Here is a 5,937-nt window from a genome sequence, read left to right as displayed (position 1 = left end):
ACGCCACAAGGGTAACAAAAATTCTGCTGTCAAAGAATAGAAGCACTCTTGTTTATTCCCAGGGGCTGAAAACCTGCAGTGCAGATGCCACCAGTAAAGCACCATCTGTGAATGAAGTTCTTACATAGAGGTTAATGCCATTCCTATCTGCATTAGCCATGATAATCTGAAGCATCTCCTATATCTTAAACCCATGAGATGACAGGCAGGTTATTGAGTCATGGCAGAAACTGGGATATCATTAACCCTTCCTTTGGCCATCAATACACCAATGCACATAGTGCAGTTCTATGCAGTGACTCTGCAGTGCTGTCACTCACACTGTCTGCTGAGATAATGGAACATCTCGCTCATTTCTGACTGACGAGATGCCACCATTCATTCCACATAGGCATACAAGCCTTATCATTGAATGTATAGGGGACAATACAACTTTCTAGGTTACAGTGAAGGGGTCAGAGGCCATGGGTTTACTCCCAAACTCAAAAAAACATAGGGAGAGATTTATCAAAACTTGTGCAAAGGAAAAGTTGCCCAGTTGCCCATAGCAACCAATCAGATGGCCTCTTTTATTTTGCAGAGGCCTTGTTAAAAATGAAAGAAGCAATCTGATTGGTTGTTATGGGCAACTGGGCAAATTTTCCTCTGCACAGGTTTTGATAAATCTCCCCCATAATGATCAGTATATTAAGATTGTGAACGCCAATTTGGACAGGGATCAATTATAGGGAACAGTGTACAGCGATGCAGAATCTGTGTGCGCTATACAAATAAAGAATTAGAATATACAAACACAAAAAAAACATTTATGGGATTCCAAAAAGTAAACTTTATTGACACAGTGGTCCCTCAACATATGATGGTAATTCGTTCCTAATAAACCATCCTTAGTTGAAACTATCGTATGTTGAGGAATCCATGCAATGAAAAGTATAGGAAGTTATACTCACCTGTCCCCTCTCCGGACCATCACTGCTGCCCTGAATGTTGCCCTCCATCGCTGTCGCCGCGTCCCCGGGGTGTCCCCGCCTCTCCGGACCATCTCTGCTGCCTGGGATCGTCGCTGCGCATGCCGCTCCTATTGGATGACGGGACGGCGTGCGCAGTGACTTGATGACGATGAAGGAGAGCAACGGCGATGCAGGGAATCCTGAAGAGAACGGTCCGGAGCGCCAGGAACAGGTGAGTGATCATCACCAGACCACACGGGGCACATTAAACGGCTATCCGGCAGCGGAAGCAGTCTGCGCTGCCGGATAGCCGTTTATGCGATGGCCCGACATACAAAAGCATCGTATGTTGATGCTGCCTTCAACATGCGATGGCCTCTGAGAGGTCATCGTACGTTGAAATTATCGTATATCGGGGCCATCGCAGGCCGGGGAATCCCTGTACAATTAATAAAATCACTTTAAAAATACATACAAACATATATCCTGAAAAACCAGGGATGTAGAGAGTTCACCAGTATAACACTGGAACAGAAGTAAGGGCTCAAGTGAGACCCTACTTCTGTTCCAGTGTTATACTGGTGAACTCTCTGCATCCCTGGTTTTTCAGGGTATATGTTTGCATGTATTTTTAAGTGATTTTATTCATCTAGATATGTACAGTAAAACTCAATGGAGGAGATGCATCCAAACCTGTCCAGAGGAAGAGTTGCCCATAGCAACCAATCAGATTGCTTCTTTCATTTTTAACAAGGCCTCTGCAAAATGAAAGAAGCAATCTGATTGGTTTTGATAAATCTCCCCCAATGTGTATGTGTGTATGTTCCGGCATCACGTCCAAACGGCTAAAGATATTAACATGAAACTCGGCACACATGTTACTTGTATGTCAACAACCAACATAGGATAGGTGATTTAACCCTTACTCACCCCCATTTGCCAGGGTCGGGGTTTTTGTTTAACCCCTTAAGGACCAAGCACGTATGAGTACGTCCCTGCACCCTGGGTCTTAAGGACCAGGCACGTACTCATACGTCCGTGGGAATTTCGGTCCCCGCCGCGCGCCGGGCGGGGACCGGACCGGGGTGACTGCTGATATCGATCAGCAGGCACCCCGTGCAAATGCCCAGGGGGGTCGTCAGACCCCCCCATGTCGGCGATCAGCGCAAATCGCAAGTGAATTCACACTTGCGATTTGCGCGATTCCGGGTCATTACGGGTCTATGGTGACCCGGAATATAAGGGGGATCGCGGGTGTCTAAGACACCCACGATCCCCCTGAAGAGATAGGAGTGAGGTGGCAGGGGTGCCACCCCTCCTATCCCTGCTATTGGTGGTCTAGACGCGACCACCAATAGCAGATCGGGGGCGGGGGGGTTAACTTTCGTTTTCCCTGTCCTGACCACCAACAATAGAACAATAGGCGGGGCAGAACGGGAAAACGACAGAGGACCGGTGCCGGAGTCCACTTACCGATCTGCGGAGGCTGCAGGCGACGATCGGCGTCGGAGATCGGTGGGCGGCGATGTCATGCAGGAGGCTCCCTGGATCCGACAGAAGCCAGTAAGTTGCCTAGCAACATCTGGAGGGCTGCAGTCCGAGACCCCTATATAGTGGTCTCTATACTGTAGCACTCCAGATGTTGCAAAACTACAACTCCCAGCATGCCCAGACAGCTGTTTGGGCATGCTGGGAGTTGTAGTTTTGCAACAGCTGGAGGGCTACAGTTTGAGACCACTATATGGTAGTCTCTGAACTATAGCCCTCCAGATCTTGCAAAACTACAACTCCTAGCATGCCCACACAACTGTTTGCTGTCTGGGCAAGCTGGGATTTGTAGTTTTGCAGCATCTGGAGGGCCACAGTTTGCAGTGGTCTCTATACTGTAGCTATCCAGATGTTGCAAAACTGCAAATCCCAGCATGCACAGACAGCAAACAGCTGTCTCAGCATGCTGGGAGTTGTAGTTGCGATCCCTCCAGCTGTTGCATAACTACATCTCCCAGCATGCCCTTCGGTGATCAGTACATGCTGGGAGTTGTAGTTTTGCAACAGCTGGAGGTACATGTTACGCCGAGCGCTCCGGGTCCCCGCTCCTCCCCGGGGCGCTCGCTTCACTCCCTCCGCTGCAGCGCTCCGGTCACGTCCTCTGACCCGGGGCGCTGCGATCCTGCTGCCAGCCGGGATGCGATTCGCGATGCGGGTAGCGCCCGCTCGCGATGCGCACCCCGGCTCCCCTACCTGACTCGCTCCCCGTCTGTTCTGTCCCGGCGCGCGCGGCCCCGCTCCCTAGGGCGCGCGCGCGCCGGGTCTCTGCGATTTAAAGGGCCACTGCGCCGCTGATTGGCGCAGTGGTTCCAATTAGGGTTTTCACCTGTGCACTTCCCTATATTACCTCACTTCCCTTGCACTCCCTTGCCGGATCTTGTTGCCTTAGTGCCAGTGAAAGCGTTCCTTGTGTGTTCCTTGCCTGTGTTTCCAGACCTTCTGCCGTTGCCCCTGACTACGATCCTTGCTGCCTGCCCCGACCTTCTGCTACGTCCGACCTTGCTTCTGCCTACTCCCTTGTACCGCGCCTATCTTCAGCAGCCAGAGAGGTGAGCCGTTGCTAGTGGATACGACCTGGTCACTACCGCCGCAGCAAGACCATCCCGCTTTGCGGCGGGCTCTGGTGAAAACCAGTAGTGGCTTAGAACCGGTCCACTAGCACGGTCCACGCCAATCCCTCTCTGGCACAGAGGGTCCACTACCTGCCAGCCGGCATCGTGACAGTAGATCCGGCCATGGATCCCGCTGAAGTTCCTCTGCCAGTTGTCGCTGACCTCACCACGGTGGTCGCCCAGCAGTCACAACAGATAGCGCAACAAGGCCAACAGCTGTCTCAACTGACCGTTATGCTACAACAGTTGCTACCACAGCTTCAGCAGTCATCTCCTCCGCCAGCTCCTGCACCTCCTCCGCAGCGAGTGGCCGCTCCTGGGATACGCTTATCCTTGCCGGATAAATTTGATGGGGACTCTAAGTTTTGCCGTGGCTTTCTTTCCCAATGTTCCCTGCATCTGGAGATGATGTCGGACCTGTTTCCCACTGAAAGGTCTAAGGTGGCTTTCGTAGTCAGTCTTCTGTCCGGAAAAGCCCTGTCATGGGCCACACCGCTCTGGGACCGCAATGACCCCGTCACTGCCTCTGTACACTCCTTCTTCTCGGAAATCCGAAGTGTCTTTGAGGAACCTGCCCGAGCCTCTTCTGCTGAGACTGCCCTGTTGAACCTGGTCCAGGGTAATTCTTCCGTTGGCGAGTATGCCGTACAATTCCGTACACTTGCTTCAGAATTGTCCTGGAATAATGAGGCCCTCTGCGCGACCTTCAAAAAAGGCCTATCCAGCAACATTAAAGATGTTCTGGCCGCACGAGAAATTCCTGCTAATCTACATGAACTTATTCACCTAGCCACTCGCATTGACATGCGTTTTTCTGAAAGGCGTCAGGAACTCCGCCAAGATATGGACTCTGTTCGCACGAGGCGTTTCGTCTCCTCGGCTCCTCTCTCCTCTGGTCCCCTGCAATCTGTTCCTGTGCCTCCCGCCGTGGAGGCTATGCAGGTCGACCGGTCTCGCCTGACACCTCAAGAGAGGACACGACGCCGTATGGAGAACCTCTGCCTGTACTGTGCTAGTACCGAACACTTCCTGAGGGATTGTCCTATCCGTCCTCCCCGCCTGGAAAGACGTACGCTGACTCCGCACAAGGGTGAGACAGTCCTTGATGTCTACTCTGCTTCTCCACGTCTTACTGTGCCTGTGCGGATGTCTGCCTCTGCCTTCTCCTTCTCTACAGTGGCCTTCTTGGACTCTGGATCTGCAGGAAATTTTATTTTGGCCTCTCTCGTCAACAGGTTCAACATCCCAGTGACCAGTCTCGCCAGACCCCTCTACATCAATTGTGTAAATAATGAAAGATTGGACTGTACCATACGTTTCCGCACGGAGCCCCTTCTTATGAGCATCGGATCTCATCATGAGAGGATTGAACTTTTGGTCCTCCCCAATTGCACCTCGGAGATTCTCCTTGGACTTCCCTGGCTTCAACTTCATTCCCCAACCCTGGATTGGTCCACTGGGGAGATCAAGAGTTGGGGGTCCTCTTGTTCCAAGAACTGTCTAAAACCGGTTCCCAGTAACCCTTGCCGTAACTCTGTGGTTCCTCCAGTAACCGGTCTCCCTAAGGCCTATATGGACTTCGCGGATGTTTTCTGCAAAAAACAAGCTGAGACTCTACCTCCTCACAGGCCTTATGATTGCCCTATCGACCTCCTCCCGGGTACTACTCCACCCCGGGGCAGAATTTATCCTCTCTCTGCCCCAGAGACTCTTGCCATGTCCGAATACGTCCAGGAGAATCTAAAAAAGGGCTTTATCCGTAAATCCTCCTCTCCTGCCGGAGCCGGATTTTTCTTTGTGTCCAAAAAAGATGGCTCCCTACGTCCTTGCATTGACTACCGCGGTCTTAATAAAATCACGGTTAAGAACCGCTACCCCTTACCCCTCATCTCTGAACTCTTTGATCGCCTCCAAGGTGCCCACATCTTCACTAAATTGGACTTAAGAGGCGCCTATAACCTCATCCGCATCAGAGAGGGGGACGAGTGGAAAACGGCATTTAACACCAGAGATGGACACTTTGAGTATCTGGTCATGCCCTTTGGACTGTGCAATGCCCCTGCCGTCTTCCAAGACTTTGTCAATGAAATTTTTCGTGATCTGTTATACTCCTGTGTTGTGGTATATCTGGACGATATCCTAATTTTTTCTGCCAATCTAGAAGAACACCGCCAGCATGTCCGTATGGTTCTTCAGAGACTTCGTGACAACCAACTCTATGCCAAAATTGAGAAATGTCTGTTTGAATGCCAATCTCTTCCTTTTCTAGGATATTTGGTCTCTGGCCAGGGACTACAGATGGATCCAGACAAACTCTCTGCCGTCTT

Source organism: Hyla sarda, chromosome 11 (genome assembly GCF_029499605.1).
Source record: "Hyla sarda isolate aHylSar1 chromosome 11, aHylSar1.hap1, whole genome shotgun sequence".
Taxonomy (NCBI): domain Eukaryota; kingdom Metazoa; phylum Chordata; class Amphibia; order Anura; family Hylidae; genus Hyla; species Hyla sarda.
The sequence above is the reverse complement of the archived record's forward strand: the minus strand, read 5'-3'. Positions refer to the sequence as shown.